This window comes from Nipponia nippon, unplaced genomic scaffold (genome assembly GCF_047370975.1).
Source record: "Nipponia nippon isolate SJK-2023a ecotype South Korea unplaced genomic scaffold, ASM4737097v1 scaffold_1, whole genome shotgun sequence".
In the NCBI taxonomy this organism is placed as follows: Eukaryota; Metazoa; Chordata; class Aves; order Pelecaniformes; family Threskiornithidae; genus Nipponia; species Nipponia nippon.
The window spans coordinates 116,160,843-116,181,348 of NW_028262290.1; the positions used below are offsets into that span (position 1 = coordinate 116,160,843).

Consider the following 20,506-nt stretch of genomic DNA (forward strand, 5'->3'; position numbering starts at 1 on the left):
ATCACTTTCCTATAAACATAAACAAAACTAGGAACCTCTTTCCTGAAATGCCTAAGAAAAGAGATGAGCCTTGCAGACCAAGAAAGCCAGTGAACCCCAGAAAAGATAGTGCCTTTATGGAGAGTATCTTACTTAATAGCTCCCCTGCATTAAAGGCACAAGTGCCTCTGACTGTTTATAATACAAGTATATTGGACAAATAGTACTAAATCTGCAGGAGTAAAATTACAAAGCTCACCAATTTTTGATAGAACTGTGTATCACTTGAGGACCTAAATGAATCTGATTCAGGATAAATCAAGACAGACCCAGACATTTGGAAATACTGCAAATAAGGTCCTTAAGTCATCATACCCTGCTATGGAGAAAAGCACACATTAGGGAGCTGAATTTAAAAAAAAAAAAAAAGGTGCTGCAGTAAAACCTTAGCTGTACAAGTCATTTCTTCTTGTGTCTATCATTCTTACTATTTGTACATTACTGCATTTTCTGTGTCCTGCCTTTCTCCTACCAGGAGCTGGCAGCTTTTAAGATTGACTGCAGGGATGGGGCAGGCACCCAGCCTTGCATACCTGAGCATCACAGCCAAAAGTGGCGTGCTTATTTCCAAAACAGCAGCAGGGGAGTCGTAGCATGGCCATCAGTAAAAGCATCACAAACCCCTAAATAGCAGAGCTCTTTCTTTTTAATTGCAGTGCCCAGCAATTTTTTGAAGGGTGAGCATTTCTCCGGTGTCCCCTGTAGGCCTTTCGTCAGCTTCTGTGCACTCTTGGTTGTTTTGCTGATGCTCCTCAGCAAACATGATGATAGCTGATAAAGCCATACATATCCACACATCCATTTGAGAAAATGGGCAGAATTAAAACCAGACAATGTTTCAATGCCAATCTGCTCCACGACTTTTACTGTGAGGCAAGGTGTGAGGAAGGTGGCTGACAGCTGCCTCATGTCTAGAGCAAGATGCTAAGAGTGCAAGAAAAATTGGATTTTCCAGGGATATTGGACTTAACTCACAAAGCATGAGGGTAGCACACACTGTTGATCCTCAAGATTCATGATTTATGCTGTCTGCCTCTTCTCCGTTACCTCCATTACCCTCTTCCTCTAAAAAATAAGCTCTTTCAGACTTTCTTTGTCCTTCTATTCCTCCATGTTCCTGTCCTGTGTCCCATGCACTCTCCTTTTCCTTTTCCCTCTCTCCATATTCATGCCGGAGGGTATATCATGATGAGGTTCTCTAATCAATCGTCTGACTCATTGCCTTATGGCAGAATATTGCCATGGCTAATGACTAATATGACTGCAGGATTTCCAAATGTCATCTTGTAAGATCTTACAGATTGCCTATTAACCATTTTGTAGCCTTACCAGGATTAGCTGGGTAGCAAAATAAAACAGTATGATTTAGCACAGTAAACTCATTTCTTAACAGCTGATTTCTATTTATAGGTATAGCCTAAATAAAACAGTATAGGACACAGTATTCCCAAACTGAGAAGTGCTCCATTTATGAATAGCTTTTCCTATGATACTCAAAGTGTTCATTTGCACAGTGAATGACAAAAAATAGTGATTAAAACTTTCTAATTCTTGAAAGATGGGAATTGATATTTACACTCATATTATGATTCATTATAAAAGAAGAAATGTGTGAAACTGCCACAACAAACAAATACTGTTAGATGCATTTCGTTTGTTGCCTTTTATTTATGGATATGAAACACTTTTTCTTCCACATTACAATTTTGTGATGAGCAAAGGAGCAGCACAGCACATTTTCTCTCTGCAACTCCTGTGTCCCTGCAACTGAAGCTAATATTTGCCCTCTCAGTTAAATGCAGTTATCCTACGATAGCAACCAAGTTTTATTTTAGATTGACATGAAAGCAAAATACTTACTTTGAATAATAAGTTTTTTTCACATTGATAAGGAATTATCACAAAAAGCAATAAGAGTAATCACAAGAAGAACTGTAGATGATTTTAAAGTCTGACAATATACAGAGGATGCTTTGCTGCAATCCTAATGATGCCTAAACACGTCCAGTATTATTTATAGACACATACATTAGTTCTGTTACTCTTTCCTTGCCACGCTCATGTATATAGCATGGAATCGCAGACATTCTATCGCTTTTGCCTTTTTCAAATTCCTGTGCTGGCATGAACAAAGAACTTGCTAAGCGCAGAATTTTGATACTTCCTCTGGGCAATCAACTGTTACACTCCTGCAGTTTGACCATTCCTGAAAACCCAGTAATATTCGACCAGTCCTCTTGCATAAAACTAATTTCAGCATTGACAAATTTCCCAGATATCTGTTTATAAATACTTATTGATGCCTTCTTGATCAACTTACCTGGTCACCTTGCCACTGATGATAAAATGACATCAATCTGAAATGAACATCCTCAGAGATATCGTGAGAAGGGTAAAGTGCCAGAGAGTGCTATATTTTTGCTGCTGATTGTCAATGAATTAACAAGAAGCATTATCTTGGGTATAAAAGAACAGAGCCCATAGCTACAGAAGAATATACAACATCAAATTGGGAAGTGCACTGTAAAGATACTGTGTTAGAAAACTAATGAATAATGTCACAAGACCTTAAACTAGCTAATCTCATTGAGACAGCTTGTTAGATCATCAGATTCCCTAGCTGAGAAACCTGCTTCCATTACTGCTCTGTTTGTGGTGTCAAACCCAATTAGTGTTTCTCCAGATGAATTTTCATTCATTAGAGTTGGAAAGCCAAGTGGAAAAAAATGCAGTAGAACTGAATTTGTTTCCCTTTCACTAGCGGAGTTTTCTCTATACTGAGGTATCACAAATACGAGAAACACACACCAAGATCAGCTCTAGTAACTGTCATAGCTCTGTTCCTTCCCCACAGCCCTGCAAGCTTTAGCTTCTCTAACACCTAGCCTCTAGCCCAGAAGCAGTAAGGAGCTCCACCACATTAACCTGAAAAATCCAACACAGCAGGAAAATTTCCACCTCTCTACTCAACCAGCGCGAATTTGCTGTCAGCCCTCATCTCAGCCAAAACAGGGTATGCCCTCCTTCAGTCTGCCAGTGTTTCTAGTTCATCCTGCGTATGTGTTTTTTTCCCCAAAGCTGAATATGCAAAGGCAACCACTGCTGACTCCATCCCGTGGTTCCACCTTAGCGTGCTCACATCAGGTTACCCTATCGTACAATACAATAAGAGTCAACTCACTACCAATATTTCCTCCAAAGCCAGCATCTGGTAGAAGAGAGTAGAATTTTGACAGCTGGGGTGAAATCGAAGCCCTACTGAATTCATGCCACTGATTTCACCTGAGTCTAATTTTTACCGCCCATCTTTACAGGAGTGTCATGCAGCATTGGCCAAGTTTTAAAAATTGCTTATTTGCTTATTAACTTCTATCTTAACCTCATGCAGTGCACCTAATAAACTGCCATAGAAAAGTGCTGAAATATTAAGGCTGTTAGGTTGTCTCAGTTTTTAAGAGTAAACACTGCAGTCATTTTTGGTTTTTTAACTCAAATGCAAAACTTTCCAGGTGTTGAGTTTGTAGTGACATTTTCAATGTTCCTGAAGCATTATGAGGGGAACCTGTGAATTTTAAGTAATGACAATCAATAAGGTTTGAGAAATACTATATTAAAACTTAAATCTCAAGCCTATGATCCTGACAGAGCTGACACTTAGTACGTACTCAGTCATCATCACTTTAATCATTTTTCCTACTCTGTGAAAACACTGCCGATCTTGTTTTGGCTGTTGACTATCCAAGCATACTATTAAACTCCTCATTTAATAAGATAAGCAGTTTCTAATGGGATTTAAAACTAGGTGCAATGCAGTCAACATCAAACACTGGCATAAATCTCTTACACTAAAATTCGTATTTGTCATCAGAAGGGGGAGAAAGGTTGTTTGTTTTTTAAAGCATCTGTAACTCATCATAGCAAAGGTTCTATATTCAGGAACACACTTTAAATTAACTTGGGGTGCTCTTAAAGAAGCCTACGCCCTCCAGCTGAACTGAAATTAGGTTGATTTCTTCCAGTTTTTTAACAGCCGGATAATCTGAATGTTCGGTTTTGCATCTGTTATACAATTGCTTCTTTATTCTGAGTCATTTGGTAACCTCTAAAAATAGTTCACTCTTCTTGAATTAGCAGCACAGCGTTATAGATCATGTAGACAGAAAAGCATATCTCCTTGCTTCTGCATAGCCAATGTCCTACAGGGCTCCAGTATCAGAAAAGTCATTGCAGTGTATCTTAACTCTAACAGACGTAACTACTGGCCTCTTTGAGAGCCGGAAGGAAAAATAAAAGAAAGAAAAGCAATGCATTACAGGCCAAAACAACTGCTCGATTCCAACAGTGAAAAACTATGTCCATGAAGGTGGACTGTGAAGTAAAAATGTTTGGTTATAGCAGCTTACTTTGGAGGCACAATAACTAATTTTTTCAGGTCAGTACTCAACTGCTTTTACTGCACCTGGAATAGAAGGTGATATTATTTTTGCAATAGCGGAACTATCTGTTTTGCAAACAAACCTCAGTTTATGATGGAATCAGAAGCTTCAAGTTCCAGCTCTCCCAGTGATGTCCTGCACGTGGGAGTCCCAGGAACAGAGGAATACATTCATTTGCTGTTCTGGAGTACTACTAAACTATTATTTGATACCCAGCAGTAGGTGTTCTTCTAGGATTATTCCCTCAGGTAAATTAGATTCTCTTTTGTTTTGCTTTTTAGCTATATGATATGTCTCGAGAGAATTACTTTCCAGTAAAATCATTTGGAATAGCCTTGGCAAGCTGGTGAGATGAGAAACAGCACCTGGAAAAATTACAAAAGTCCAAGTGAAAGTATGTTTTACAATATAATTTAATCAAAGGCAGACAAGATCAGTCATGAAGTTAGAAAGGACTTTCAGATGAACAAGTCATTGTTAACAATCCAAGCTTTGCTGAGAAAACAAACCAATTTGAGAACAATAAAGAACAATGTGCTGGAACATCATGCATACAATATAAATACAGTCCATGTAATTACTGCCCGTGTAATTACTGCACCAAAGAAAAAAAAATGTATTTTTTGTTGTTGCAGCTTGTGGGAAATCCTAGTATTTTCCACGTAATTCCACAGAAAAAGAAACATTTAGTTACTTGTGTCTCACCTTCCCCTTTCTCATATTCTAAGAGGGTCATAGTATTCAGGGATATAATACAGACTACTTCATTGAGAAGGCAAACGGCTTCATGCATCTCAGGCCTTCGTGAAAGTGTTTGTTGTTATTATTTGATATCGGTTGCTATAAGAAAGTTTTCCCCCCATCTGTTCATTTTTGCAAAGGGCCTGCTATGAACTTTCATCTCCTTTTTTTTCTCTCTGTTGTTCTGTCCAAAGGGACTGTAAAACAGAAGGAAACATACTCCATTTCTACCACTAAAACCAGAAGAGCCTTCTCTGCTGGGCTGGAAGAAAGGATGGCTTTATCCTGGAGTGAATTAACTGCTTCCCTCCAGGACAAAACCCAGCTATAGGTTCCTTTCACGGGATCTGTGTTGGAGCCCGTGCCTGCTCTAGACAGAGAACGTGAACCTACGCTGCACTGAATTTGAGTGGTGAAAAGCCCCAAAACTACTTCAGCTGTTCCTGTGCTCCACAAACTCATCGTACTGTCATGCCACACGCCAGAGCACACTGCGCACACACAGCATCAAGCCATAAAATCACCTCTCTTGTTAGCTGTGACTTTGCCTTCTTGTTTTTTTAGTCATTTCAGGTGATCCATTCTACCTCAAAAATAAAAAAAAAAAAAAAAAAAAAGAAGAGAAGAAAAGAAAAAGGTACATCCCTGCCACAGACATGCCATAGAAGGTCTGTGAAGATTCAAACCAAGTTCTGCGTGTTATGTAGATGCAATCAGTCACACTCCCAAGGTCTACCAACTCAGGAGGATTAAAGGATTTCATAAGTGAAGTAAGTTATACTGGTCTTCTTGTCCAGCCTCTTCTACAAGCCAGCAAATAACTTCAGTCCCTATAGCATACTATATCCTAGTTTCAGGAACAATTTCAACTGAGAAATTTCTTCTCCCTCTAGGTAAAAGCGTACAAAAATAAGGTGTCTCCTGGGGTCTACTGTGCTAGGGTTAGAGGGAAAAAAAATGTTTTATTTTTACTGCACTTATATTTCCTGTAAAGGAAGGGGTCTTTGTGAGATGTGCACATGTACACACACATAGAAATCACCATAGCGGATCTGATCCTACCAGAATCCTACCTCTGATCCTGAAGTGAACTAAAATAAATACTTAAATAACTCTTCCCAAGCTCTTTCCTAGCACTAAACTTGAGATATTTTTCTTTATCCATATAAATGACCAAGATTCAAGTGTATGAATTTTGCTAACGACACCCCATAGAACATTGATGTCAAGGGGAAGAGTATTTCTTTTCTAATGTTAAACATCCCCGTTTATAAATTACACCAGCGTTGCAATACAGAGGCTCCTCATCTACCTGTTTGCAACCATTCACTGCTTTATGTACTTTTATGTCACCTCTGAGTCTTCTTATTTCCGAGGTAATCAAGTTTTTCATTTCATATGAGAGCTTGTCTATGCCTTTATTCATTGTTGTCATTCTTTTCTGAAATACCCTCTAATCCCACAAAATCTTCTCTAAGATAAAGTCACCTGTCCTATACAGGTTACTCCAGGAGAAAATGTATTTATGAGTCACAAAACAACACATCAACATTTATCTTTACTGTTCCCAATCACATTCCTAATGACTCCTAATTCATCACATTCCTAATTAATATTTTTAGCCACAAATGCACATTGCCAATAAGCCTGCATTTTGATGTCCATTTTCCCATCTTACTACTGTAATGCAAAAATCCTGTAAGGCCTGGCTAGTAAACAAGAGACGTTTTTTGAGAGATTGCCAAGATTTCAACATTCCACTTCAAAACAAGGCTCTCAAATATTTCAAGGAAGAAACACGAGAGGAAGTGTGCACAAACCACACACAAAAGCTTGAATGCTCTCCCTAGGCTCTTCACGGTCTCCCAGTGACCGTGAAGCCACCAGTAGCTCAGCTGTAGAGGATCACAGCCTGAATCAAGCAAAGTCATCCAACTTCCTTTTTCTCTTTTCTCTGATAAAGACTAACAGATCATTGAGATGCCATTTTCTTTTGCAAGAACAGTTGTTTAGATCCTTCACAGACCTCCTACTATTTTATTATGTGGCATATAATGTTATTTCAACCCAAATATTTAGAACAAATGTTTTCTTTGTCTGTACACTCATGTATATACATTAATGGTGAATATAGGGAAGTTGATAATGCAGTAAGATTTGAGTTTAACCTTCATACAAAACACAATTTTAAGTGAAATAGTCAAAATGCCTTTTCTTAAAACAGTTTGTTATGGATTATTAGAAATCAGTGACATTCTTAACATAAAGCCAATACCCTTTCCTATAATCTGATTGTATGTTAAGTGTTCACTGTGTAAGTTTTTCACATTACAGCTTTCTGTATTTTTCAATTTTTTTTTCATTCTGTGAGGCAAAAGATGAAGGGAAAACAAACTCACAGCAAAGACTGAGCTCTAGTGAAGCAGTTGATTGTCTCCAGAGAGAGTTATTGAGAAAACTCTGCTAGCTTTCAATTGTTTCATGAAAACTAATTATTGCTAAATGACATTTTAAAATCTTCTGTGTATAATCATGGTGTATGTATTAGGTAACCTTCATTTAAGGCTGGCGGAACATGTGAAACAGCTTAGGAAAAAATACTGGCATGAATCTGTACTCATTTATTTTATCCTTTTTATGATTTACTGGAACATATTCTTCACCAAAGGCAGTTAGTAATATGAGTAGCAACTCAGTGGAGTGCTTACGAATACGTCTGAAGGCTGCAGTCTCCTAAAGAGATGTTCAGAGATCCAAAATGAGAGTACTTCAAACAACCTCGTGATGATTTAGATAAAAGAATGCATCTTTGGTTATTCTCTGATTTTCAAACCTTTTGGCACAGGAGTGCATTTAAAGGCTTACGTATACGTATGTGTGTGAACGCGTACCCACAAACACATACGCAAACACAAGTTAGAAACTCCCCCTCCTTTTCTTGCTTAATCATATCGTCCCAGGCATCATGCAAACGTTTGGCACCACAGCACAGCTGCCCCCCTACGTTATCTTTTCCATCCAGAAAGAAGCTTTGTCGAGCAATCTTTGCTCAAAAAAATTTCTTGTACTTTACAGAATTTAAATATGTTCAGATTTCTGAATTCAAAACAAGCAATCTAACTTGAAACTTCTATTTTTTCATAATCTGTCCCATGCAGAGATATATAATAGATAGCTGTAGGCATACGTTTTCCGTTAGATTAAAAGTATTTCTTTTTTTTTCCAGAATTGTAAGAAGCTGGAAAATTCACTTTATACCCAAATCTGCCACAAACAATGGCAGAGCCAAGAGCATGAGTTGATGAGATTTTCTATCGTTTAACTTTCTAACACATTATCACTGGGATATTTCCTGAAAAACGCAGGAAAGCTCTCTGGAACTGTGCATCTCAGCTGGGTTTTTCTCCTTCCATTTTGCTTCATGAGAGCAAGACAATATAAAGAAGCTATATTCAAGGAGGCTGCTGAGTTATTGAATTGTCAGTTAACTTCCATAATACATAAGAATGTAAGGCTGAAGTACGTCCAGCGTTGTATCATAATGACTGATTGATGATTTCTTTAACAACAAAACTGTAGACATCAATACACGGTTGGCCACAGAGATTCACAAAGAATAGACTTCTACAAAAAAACTGCTGCTGTGTTCTTCAATTTCTGTTATTGTCTGATTTTAAAATGATATCAAATAAAGGCTTAATTAGAAACAGAATATATAATCGGACACCTGTCCTAATCATCTCCATTTCCTTACATATAACATATTAAAATGTGTAATTGCTGCTGATATCAGGATTTCTCTTCAGGCATTTTATTTAGTACTTATTCGGTCCCCCATTTAGTTTTATTATTTACCTAAGTCTCCTTGGAAAGTTAGCTTCTTTTTTCTTCTTTTTCCAGCAAGACTCCTTCCCTTCCCGGTGTTTATAATCCACTGCTTTCAATTACTCAGTGTTACTGATGTTTTCTTAGTCACAGCTTTTTTCCAGTTCATGCCAAATTCCTTTTATTTGTCTAAGTTTATTTGCCATTACAATGGCCAGATACTAAAATATCAACCCCCTCCATTAGGAACACCTACAAAATAATTTTTTATGTTGTAAATCGCTATCCTGGCATAGTGAAATGCCAGTTTAGGGCTCAAAAGCGCACATGCACACACAAAAAAGATACATGCAAATATATGTGGTGAGATGGTAACTGTACAATGGTAATCAAGCATTTTAAAGATTTCATGGTATTTTTCCATCACAGATATACTTCTTCATCTATCCACGTTTCCAGAAAACAGATGTTGCATCTAGAAGAGACCTATGAAGCAAGACACCAGGAAGAGAGGAGCAGTTGTCTGAAGCTCGCTGTTACGGAGGTGCCACGTGTTGGGGGAGGCACTGGAAAGAGGAATCTCAGCACGGAGGGGCTGAGGTTGGCATCCGTGGCCACGCGGCTGGGATGCGAGGGAGCAATGTGCGAAAGAGACCGGCAACAAACAGGGCGATTAAGATCTGCGCGAGGGAGGCTTCACTGAGAATCCTAAACTCGCTGTGCTGAAGGAGGAGCCCCACCGTGGGCTTCAGTGTTTTTATCTGTGGAGTGAGGGGGAAAGGGCCAGGAAACTTTTCTTGGCACCTTCACTGCATATGAAATGGAGGAGGGAGAGCTTGATTGCCAGAGACATGGAGAGGCAATTAACAACAGAAGGAGAGAGCAACATGCACACACATACACCTCATGTTCTTCCTCGACCGTTTTAGCACTGCACTTTTCTAATGCCATTTGCCAAAATATCAAATGAAGAATTTGGGGAGTAAAAACATGCTTTTCACCTTTATATTGTAGCACAGAAGTAAAATCTTACTTTTCAGAAAATGACCACTTCTTTATTTATTTCTCTTTCTGTGGTGAAATGACACCTCCCACACATACACACATACAGTCTCCTGCTATTTAGATATAGCATGCCCTAGAATGTTAATTAATACTGTAAAACTGGTTTGCCTCCCTGAGCAACTGAAAAGCATCTTAAGCTGTGATCCATTTTTTTCACTTTCTTGTTTTTACTTTTAAGCATGTGTCTCTACATTTGTGGCTAACTTAAGCTTGCGACTCTGTTACATGATCCTTCCAGTTCCAGTTAAACTCCTAGTTGATGGAGGTGGCCCTCAACGCATGACACGCAGGAAAAATAAGTGAAGAGATCACCGTGAATGGCAGTAGTAGCATACAACTGCAGCATTTCATTTCCTGCTTACCTACTAAGAATATCCACATATTTTGACTTCCCACTGTGGCCTCTTCATTTCCAATGGTTTTGTTTTTTTTTTATTTACTGATTACTACTACACACCATATTGTAGCACAATGACAACAAAAACCTGCACCTGCTACATGAATTATGTATGCTGTTTTCAAAACCCCAAAGAAAAAGACAGAAACAGCAAACGATGTGCCTTGAATGGTGATCTGAAGGTTACTTGATGTAGCTTACCAGTCTTGCCAAGAGAAGTAAGCCCCAAGGGAAAGGACTATTGATACCAGTGGACAGGAAGCCTTAGAGATGCTCTGGGACAGAACAACAGCCTCCCTGAATGCTGTTCCAGCAGAAAAGAGGAGGAAAAAAAAGCCTGCTACACATTAATTACACTGCCAAGTGACAGAGGGTGTCTAAGTAAGTTACAGATTACCTGAATTGTGACAAAATAAAGGGTGAAAGGTGGTTTCACGTAAGTTCTGGATCTAAAACGGCCCCATGCATTGCAGAACACCATTGACTGCCTAAGCACAATCTGCAATTTCCAAGGAAGCCCTACAGAAACTCAGTGATAGATCCTAATTGCTCGCTATGTCTCACACTGTTAGGGAAGCCAAAGCTGGTTTGTATATAGGCTAGATTTTCCAGTGGAGTCCCTAAGTACTGCAATGCAGAAGTCTAATCTGGGGCTGACTGAAAAGAGCTGGTCAACTCAAAAGGAGCGGGAAGGAGCCAAATTTTGAGTTCTGCTATTGACAGCAAACTCTAGAGCTGTGAAGTCAGAGAAATGAGAGATCCTAGAGTACCCTGAGGTTATGGTAAAGACTCATTGCTAAAGGCCAGTTTTTGAAGATCTCTAACAGAAAATCCAAATACTATTACATCTTTTGCATTACGTGATTCCCACTGTTAAACAGCACTGCTTCCATCACATATGGAGACTCCCATAGAAGGGGTGAAAGATCATATTCAAACTAGGCTTGCCTATGAAAGCATATAATCCCCTGATAAGAAATGCTGGATCCGTTACGATGTTGAACAATTCAGGTTAGCTAAAACTACGTCTTATTGTCTAAATTGTTCAGAGATTTAACTATAACAGAAAAATAACCGTGGTCTGTTTGTTTGTTTTTTACTTTACTAATCTTAATATCATTAAGATACAAAAGAAATCAAGAAGGTTCAGTGTATCTTGTAAGCTGGTCACTTCTAGTCCTTTGCATGCATTCTTCCTTAGTCCCAAGGGTAAATGTGTACTACAGAGTTCAAGGAGCATCTGGACAACCTCTTAGTCATATGGTTTAGTTTTAGGTAGTCCTGCAAGGAGTGGGGAGTTGTACTCAGTGATCCTTATGGGTCCCTTCCAACTCGAGATATTCTATGAGTCTATGATTCTACGATTAGAGTGAACTCTTAAAACATAATTAAAATGCAACCATATCAATGAACAATTGTACTGTGGGCAATACTAGACCATCAGAGAGCACATCAGATACCTAAACCTTCTACACTATTAGGTCTTTTGCAAAGATACAGTTTCTCAGAAGAGGTGCTAACTGAAAATAAGACAATTAAAAAAAAATACTGTTTTTATATATTCCTTGTGAGACCCTTTTTGCTCTTAAGTGTTTTCAGTTGTGAAGAAACTTCATTGTAAATCCCTGGCTCGGCTTTTCTTTGACTTGGCTTCTCAAATATTCTTCATATGACCAGAGACGGCTCTCTATATCATGAGAAAGACAGTTACCAGGGAGAAAAAAAAAACACCTAGAGGAAGCTTTGGCTTTACCAATGATACTCATATAGTGCCTGCTGTTTCTTGTTGCTTTGTTTATTTTTCCCTGTTATCACTAGACCCAGTGGCAGAAAATACTCAGGTGATCCTGACTGAGAATTAAAACAAACTTATATCTCACTTTCAGGACAATATTACTCAAGGCTCTTTCACTGAAAGGGATAGGCCATTATTACTCCTGGCATATCAGCCCCTGCTTTGCTTGTCTCCCTAGATCACAAACAAAATTGTAATGCTCCTAGCCTTTTTATTAAGTTCTGACACATTCCCACAAAAGAAATTAGAGCTGTGTAAAAGGAAGAGAGGATTCAGAAGCTGCAGAAAAAATGCAGAATAACTTTGCTGTTTTATATTGTAGTTAGATTACTGTTTCCTTGAAAAACCAAAAACTTTAGATTACTCAATAAATTCAGTAATAATTACTTAATAAAAATTACTCAATAAATTGAGTAATCTGGACACATCTGGTTATAAGAACCCAACATTATAAGTACCAATACGCTTCCTGTTGTTTAATAAAAGTAGAAGGCCTTTCCTAGTTCAAAGGAGCTAAACAAGATTTTGAGCTTAGGCTGGGAGGAAAGTTTAAAAATAAGTTTATAAATTTATTAATCTTTTCTGTTGTGCTCCAGCCAGTAACAGACCATTCAAAGACTGCCTCCTTAATTCTGACTTGATGCAGGAGGTAAGGGAGAATGTCCACTTCCGCACATCTGCTCCTTTTTATGCTTTTATTTGACGTTGTGAGATTTTCTTTCCCCTCATGTACCTTGTGTTCTTTTGTGTTACCCCACAAATTGAACTCCAAAATCACATCAACAAACCCACTCACTAGATAAACTACTTCACTATTTCTAATCATTAGCACCAGCTGCTCCGCACATCCAAGTGACTAAGCGCAAGTACAGGATGTTTGCCGAAAGCGCAGTTCAGGGAAGGAAAAAGTCAGGGAAAGAAAGACACAGGGGTATCAGTCACAGCTCGCAATGCAGCACGATTATGAAATTTTCTCATGGACAGCAAGACTACTTGTAATTAAAATGGTTTATTACAAAACAGCCCACAGCAGAGATGGAGCAGGTTCTAGTATTCATACTCAGAACAAAGGGTACATTTGGACCACTTTTTTCTTTTCCAAATATAACAGTGTATTTCATTTAGGAAAATTATTTTGAGTGATGCTGAGAGGAAGCACATATTAAAAACTCTTCATGAAGAGTCACAATTAGCAAAACCCAATAAACAAGACAAATCGGGGTCATTCTTATGAGGAAAGAAACTTGATCTTAAGGAAAAGTTTTCTGCAATTACAGATAAGTCTGCATATGCAGTGATGACAAACGTGATAAACTACAGAGAAGTATGATAAATAGTATGCTCAACTCCACCTTATTGATTACGTCACTCTCAAGGCTACTCCTACCCCTCTGCTTTTTTGAGCAGCTTCAACTGGCCTGTGCAACTTCAATGTACTCCTTTTAGAATGCATTAGCAAAGAGGTTTTAATCACATGGTCACATACCATGGCTTTGCAGATCCCTTGCACCATACAACACACTGGATGGATGGTACTCACTTTATGAGAAGCCGTTCCGTGTTTTGTTTCTCATCAGTGTTAACGGTTCGGCTTTGTACTTTACTTCTTGCTCTGAATATAACAATTTTCTTACAGACTTTTCTTTGGCACATGCCACTATAGCATTCGAGCAGTTTTGGAAATACTGATTTTTCTTTTCAAAAGTCTGTGGGATTAAAAGGTGGTACTAACTCCATTTTAAATTACAGGAATTGAGGCTCAGATTTTAAAAAAAGAGGCTAAAGAGGCATTCAGCTTGCTTAGAGAGTTTAAGTGTACTTAGCATTCAATGGCATCTTTTATGTCCAAAGCACATCTCCCACTGATTTCATTTGATGCTCTGAGTCCTCAAATACTCATAGAGATGAGATCCTCGGGTTTCTGTTAAAATGAAGACCTTTCACTCCCAACTGAAAGACTGGTTCCAGTGAGGTGCTGCTGCAGTTGAATTTGAAAGTCTTTCTGATGTTACTGCCTCTCAACTCCCAGTTACTGCAGCTTACATGGAAGTTACTATGCCTTCAGCTGAGGAGTAGGTGACCATATCAGCACTATGGCTCCTGTTCAGTGTAGTGTGGAAAAGACCCATTGGATCCATTACAGAAGCAACCAGGGAAACAGTACTGTAGCTTTCATATGGTCAGTGACTGAATCTCAGTTAAGGGGACAACATTTTCTGTTTTAAGGCAACAGTTTGTGGAGCTATTCAAATGGGACTTGTAAAAGCTTCTCTACCTTTGTCTTGTTTTAATCAATATTGCATCAGAACAACATGGCAGAAGCAAGAAAAAAAAGCCTTCAGGAAAGCATGTCACTGTAATAATTTTCTTTCTCCATTTTCAGCTCCTCTATATAATCCCTAATATCTGCAACAGATGAGGCAGGGAAGCTGTAGATAAACAGCATCCTTTGCTGCACAGTATGTATTTGTCACTGTATCAGATCTATTCTTTGCAATGAAAGAAGCATGAGTCCAGAGGGAAAAATTTGATCATGCAATTCAAGTCTATTTTGCAAAGAGTAAATTATTTATGTGCAGAGCAGGGAGGGGCTAATTAAAGTGACACAGGCAAAACTAACCCTGTCATTTCCTAGTGCAGATACCATAGGTTAGTGTTGTTCAGGTGCAACACCACTAAAAGGGAATTAAACACATACTTTGCTGGGGTGGAGGGAACTTCACAGAAGTTTCTAAAAGCAAAGCTTGCATCCAAGGTCCTTGAAGAACCACTTCAGGTTCTGGAAATAGTGCATTTGCATGGATTCAAGTGTGATGCTTTGTGGAAAGCTCCTGATTGTGACCTTGACTTGCTTCTCCTCCAGCTGGACTCCTTGTCCCATAATCATTCTCCCTGCATCGCTAATCACAGTCTCCAAACCTAAGACTTATCACAGATCCATTCCTCTTCCTTAGTCTTCTAATCTTCATCAAATCCCAAATGTAGCGAGCTTATCCTGACACCCCTTAGAGTACACAGACCAGTGCCATTTGTATAGTTATTCTTGGTCTTCTCCCTTTCTCTCCAGATCTCTTTTTCAGCTTTTGCTGCAGCCTGATTTCTAATCACCCAGACTGTACCCCTGCCAGCTCCCCTTCTGTCACTGCTAGTGATCCAGAGAGTCCCACTCAGCTCCCGTAACACCTTTTTGAGTGGGATGGGGACTGAGACCCACCTTCCTCATCATTGGAAATATGCCTGGAGGACAGAGCTCTAGTTAGGATAGAGGACTGTACACACCAAACTCAATTTTTCTAAGCCAAAAACAGAATCAAAATGGCTTTTTCTTTGTTAGAGGGATCAAAGCAAATTGGTCAAACAAAGTACCAACAGAAGTAAACACAGCTGTTCGGTTGTCAGTGACTTGACTGATCAACCATTTCAAGTAACTGAAGACCAACTGAAAATCTGTGCAGATAATTAAACATGTTATAGGCAGTAACACATGCTAAAGAACTGATAAAACACAGATATCATGTTCTTGAGAAAGCCATGACTTGTAAAAGATCCTCATGAGAAATGTGGCATATATGATCTGTGTATGTCAGATAGTTTCAGATATTAACAATGTGAACCAAAACCTTTATGCAGCATATTATGACCCAAAGACTGAGAGGGGCAGAAAATCAATAGTCCATTGGTATTTCCTTAACAGATCCTCAGCAGGGCCAAGACTGGCTGCTTTAACTCACTGTATAGCTGCAGCCTCGTATAGTTAAATTATTTAGAGGATTTAGTTTACAAAATGTTGTGAAAACATGAGGAAAATCAGCTACTAGAATGAAAATAAATCTCTACTGCACGTTCCTGAGCAGTAGATAAAAAAATTTGTAATTTTAGTGGATGCTCATGGGACGAGCAAAAATGCATATTTCCAAAACAACGGCTATTTTCAAAGATCTGATGCAGGTCTTTGGGGAAATGGGGCTTTTCAGGAAAGTCTGTCAGAGTGGTTCTTCTGTTTGCTTGGTTTTAGGAAGGGAAAAACAGCCAGCATTTTGCCTAGCTTTGTTCTTAGAAACAGCCGGATGGCACTGAATGAAATTTCAATGAAATTTAGCCCAAAGCATACACTGTGAAAGGTTTCTATACAGAGAATGGCAGAGGATTAGGCAGATCTATTAATAACTGAAATAAGAGAGGGTTTTATTTAGGTGTTGGGTTTTTTTAAAGGGTAGCGTCTAGCTGTGCTGCCTGCTTCACCTACAGCGGTACCTGAGTGGATGACAGTGGCCACGCATCAACTTTCAGGGTTGTCTTCCTCATGGTACAAGTAATACAGTTTCTGAAGAACTGCTGTGATAGTTTTAGGCTGGTGTTCTGAGGGCTGTACTAGAGAAAGTGTTGCAGATGTCAGAAGTTTGATTTCTGCTTTCTTTTTCTGTTAGTCATCATGGAATAGTTTGGGTTGGAAGGGACCTTTAAAGGTCATCTAGCCCAACCCCACCTTGCAATGAGCAGGGACATCTTCAACTAGATCAGGTTGCTCAGAGCCCCATCCAACCTGACCGTGAATGTTTCCAGGGATGGGGCATCTCCCACCTCTCTGGGCAACCTGTTCCAGTGTTTCACCACCCTCATTGTAAAAAATTTCTTCCTTATATCCAGTCTGAATCTACCCTCTTTTATTTTAAAACCATTAGCCCTTGTCCTATCACAACAGACCCTGCTAAAAAGCTTGTCCCCATCTTTCTTATAAGCCCCCTTTAACTACTGGAAGGCTGCAATAAGGTCACCCCGCTGCCTTCTCTTCTCCAGGCTGAACAACCCCAGCTCTCTCAGCCTTTCCTCGTAGCAGAGGTGCTCCATCCCTCTGATCATTTTTGTGGCCCTCGTCTGGACCCAACCCAACAGGTCCATGTCCTTCCTGTGCTGAGGACCCCAGAGCTGGACGCAGTGCTCCAGGTGTGGTCTCACCAGAGCTGAGCAGAAGGGCAGAATCACCTCCCTCAACCTGCTGGCCACACTTCTTTTGATGCAGCCCAGGATACAATTGGCTTTCTGGGCTGCAAGCGCACATTGCCAGCTCATGTCCAGTTTTTCATCCACCAGTACCCCCAAGTCCTTCTCCACAGGGCTGCTCTCAATCCCGTCATCCCCAGCTGGTACTTGTACCAGGGGTTGCCCCAACCCGGGAGGACCTTGCACTTGGCCTTGTTGAACCTCATCTTAGCAGAACGAAGAAACATCAGCAGCCTTTTTGCTACATGGTCACATGTTCCTCCTTCCTCCCCAAGCTGGAAGGTGATGCTGCTCGTCACTGCTTCAGGGCGGCATGCTTGGTTTTCTCCCCAAAATAGTCACTGGAGCTAGATTGTCCCCTGCAGCTTTGCTGTCTGACTGAAGTGAAGAACTGAGATCTAGCTCATTTGAGAATTTAGCCTGAATGTCAAATATTTTTGAAAATTTGGCTAACAGTGTATTAGCACTGTAATATGTCAGCACCAGATATTTATAGGGCTCTTAAATCTCTTTATTTTTGTTCCTGTTTGAAGTAATGATAGTAAAGCATGAAAGATCTGACCATTACATATTAATGAATAACAACTGTAAAATAACTGCAAAGACCCATCAGGAACTCCATTTAAGTTCAGAAGCTGTAACGATACTGGGTTAGCACTTTACCTTGAATGGTGCAGTGACAGCAGAAAACCTTCCTAACAAGTTACCTGGGGTCAGCCTTAATGGTACCATAAAATTTCTCTATCATGAAGCAATTTTCACTTCGTGAGAGCTATACAAGTTTGCCGTAAGTGCTTTTATACATTTGGGTATCTAATGAAAATAAATTAGCAAGAAGTACACATTTGCCCAAACGTAATACAAAGTCTTAAATTACTTACTGGTCTGATAAAACCATCTTATTTCAAAGAAACATTTTAGAATAGAGGAATGAATACATATAAAGCACCAGAATATCCATTTGTATATACTCTGCAAATATATATTTATATGTATAGATTATGTGTATGTTCCCTTGATAAGTTTGAACTGACTTTTGCATTTCAAGCTGGATTTAACTATATTGCTGTGTATGAAGAACACTGCTCAGGCTCCTAATATTGATGCCCTTACACTTTCAGAACATAATCAATATTTCCATGTGTTTACAAGTAAATTTGTTAATTAGTTTCTAAATTAAAATATAATTTGATATGGATCCTTCAGTAGATTTAGCATCTCACAATAGCCTGTTGCCTTGTCCCAAGCGATTTTGATAACATAACGACGAATAGACTTTGTATTTCCTATATAATAAACACTCAGATGCCTTCTGTTGTATCTACCTGGCTACAATGAAATGGTCATTTTCTTTCCATTACTCTCCATTTCTAAAGGTTTATTTTTCAATATGGAACTACTAAAAATCAGACTAACAATCATCACAGTCTCTCTAGATTGACACAGAAAGCAGTGGTCATTTTGTAATGGGTATCTTAAGAGAGGATAATGATTGCATGTTAGCTAAGGACAGTCTGATTAAAAACAATGGCAGAAAGATACTGTTATGAAAACAGGAGCTTCTCTCAAGCTTCTGGAGGGAAAAAAAAAAAAGCATCAGCCTCTGCAGAGACAGATATTCAGCTACATGTGGAAAAAAGATTATTATATATTTTATTGTTAATTCTTAATCTTTGTCAAGAAAATAAAGCTACTGGTGACAGGATTTAGCGTAGAAATTAGGTACAAAGATACCATGCACTGTACTGCAGTCTCATGTCCATGAATACAGGAGTCTTTAATTTCTTACCTATCTCCCTTTCAGCATATCCTTAAATGAACATGTCTTTTATCAAATGCACAGATGGTGCAATGAGGTTGTGACTGGAGTTCTGCTTTGATACAATTGCTGACAGTCACAATTTAAAAACTAACTACTGCATCAAGTGATCCTAAAACCTGTAAAAGCTCTTTTTCTCTCTAGAACAGTAGCCTGTGCCAGCTGCACAAAGAAAAGATCTCAGTAGGAAGAGTGGTAGGGTTTCACTTTTGAAAAAATGCAGTGAAGACCAGATTAAATGATCCCTCTGTCAGTCGTCTCTGTAAACAAATGGACATTAAGACGTTCATTACACCTTACTGGCTGAACGCTGAAGAGATGAGAATGCCATACGCTGTAAAAGGCAATGGGCACCTTCCCATTCCCATGGGCAGGTAGCTTTTATTTCTAGTCACCAAGACAGAGGTATTTCATTCACCATATTTCTTACTGAAGAAATTTTCTCACTTCGATTTCCATAAAGCTGGGACACTGAAATGTAGCAAAAGCAGGCATTACTGTTATTATTTTAGAAATTTATGGTGAAAGATATCTTTGTATTTACACAGAGAATGCTGGAGATACTAACAAGGTCAAACCTGAAGGATTTTCCAGATGTTTGACTAATAGCTCTGTTTCTTTCTTTTTTAAAAAAGTTAAGAGAAATTAAATGTTAAATTCGTCCTTTTCTCCCTCCTCTGAAAACAAAATTAATAAATTAAACACTAATTCCCATCACTCATAATTCAGAAAAGGAAGGTTAAAGAGGAACAGAAGTAGAATTACAAGCTTACATGAGCAGTTAGGACTCATGGGCTTTCCAGCTGACATATAATCCACCTAAATACCCCCAAACACTAAATAGATCCGTTCAAGCTTTGGAGGAGTGAGACTTGAGCTGAGAGCTCACAACATATAAGCCACAAAGCCATCTCTAGGACCGCAGGTCCACTTGACTCTCTCCAGCACGCTGCAAATTCCATCAAATGAAGTTTCCAACTAGAATTTCTGAGGTTGGATTCGGATATTTCAGAGAGGCCAAGTTCACCATTCTGTGGATGCTCTTTGTAGTTCTAATCCCTCCAAACCAATCTGAGCTCATTTTCAATTTCATGGGTCCAACTGGCTCATGCAGCTGAGCTTTAGGAAAGTCTGTGAAGTTGAAAATTGCCATTCTGCTGAATGCCTGCAAGTATAATGATATATGTATATTTCTATCTTTCTGCAGAAAGACGTTACTCACACATATTCTTTGCATATCAGCCAACCTGTAAACCATAAACAATGAATTTTTTGTGCCAAGAAATTCATGCTGCTGTTTTTTTTTTAATATATATTTTATATTTAGATAGCTCCAGCACTTACGCTCCACAATAAATAGAAGCCAACATTCAGTAAGCATAAAATCA

General features: G+C 39.0%; 1 protein-coding gene across 3 annotated transcripts in view; it reads right to left on the bottom strand.

Moving 5' to 3' along the window:
* ARPP21 (cAMP regulated phosphoprotein 21) overlaps window positions 1-20,506 on the bottom strand; it is a 283,331-nt gene that overhangs the window by 154,917 nt on the left and 107,908 nt on the right. The window lies entirely within an intron of this gene.